This window comes from Euleptes europaea, chromosome 21, assembly GCF_029931775.1.
Source record: "Euleptes europaea isolate rEulEur1 chromosome 21, rEulEur1.hap1, whole genome shotgun sequence".
Classification (NCBI taxonomy): Eukaryota; Metazoa; Chordata; class Lepidosauria; order Squamata; family Sphaerodactylidae; genus Euleptes; species Euleptes europaea.
In genome coordinates, this window is record NC_079332.1 from 10,275,038 (window position 1) to 10,276,262 (window position 1,225).

A 1,225-nucleotide genomic window follows, 5' to 3' on the forward strand; every position below is an offset into this window, starting at 1 on the left:
CTCCACCCCAAAATCGCCTTTAATTACATTTCTAGAATTATCGCTCACAACAGACGGAATATCAAAGATGGCAACTATGCACAAGCACCATTTACGTTAAAACTGCAAGTTTAAAAGTGACTAAAACGTTCACAGCAAGGTAATTTTTATAAGGTTTGTGAGCCCTTAATTCGTGCAGATTATATAAAATGATTTTAATGACGAAGTTCCCATTTAAAGCTTTCAGGGAGGAATCCACACTGCCTCTTTGCCTGAAAAAACAAGCTTGAGACGTAAAACCAGGCGCCACTCTTCATGCCTTTCACAGTAACGGATGTTGGCTGTCAAGCACAGAAGGCAGCCCCGCCAAATTGTTTTATAAGTTAAGCAACTCTTGCTAAGTCAGGGCTGAAGGCCGTTCCCCTAGGCATTCCAGGAGCAAACCACCTAGCGCTGTGAGCATCTGTTCCCTCTAAATGAACGGCCCAAGCTCCCCCTCCCCAGCTGATGACAAGTCTTGGAGTTCGCATGCCAGTTTTGAAAACAGGCAACGGGATCCTCCAGTTTAACAGCCAGCTGGTGCAACCGGCTGGGCTTTTCTAGGCCATGCAACGGCCTCTGACGCTACAGCAACGAGCTCGGTCAGTTCAACCAAAGTGAAGATACAGAAAGAACATTCCATCGGCCAAAAGGTTACTGGTTTTCCTTTGGCGTTGGTTGCCTTGTTGGGGAAAAAAAAGCCAACTAAGGATCAGTTTGTAAAGCGCCGTGCTTTTATTTCATTCCATTAATAAAGGACTAAAAAATTTAAAAAAGGTTCAAACCATGATAGCTGCCTTATATGTAACGTACGAAGGCGGAAACAGGGCCAAAGCCCTGTGGTACTGTCCTTTAAATCCAGGTTGTGCGCATGGTTCCAGTTAACTAGCAATGTCATTTGTACAGTCATAAAAAGGATCACACGATTGTAAGCTTGAAATGTCTGGAAAATAAGTACACCGCAATGGGCAAACCCAGGAGCTGTCCTTCGTTCCAATTAATCCTGACCACAGTGTCCAACCCCTACAGAGTCAGGAATGTTTACATGCCTCTCCCATTCTGGTCCATCCCTGCCCCTTTGTTTCTTGAAGGTCTGCACCATCAGCTACCTAAAATATTTCCCAGACAACCCGCAGGACAGTTATGCCCCTGGGGAACCAAAGTTAGCGACCTCCCAATTTACACAGTAAGCAATGTTGATGCCTTG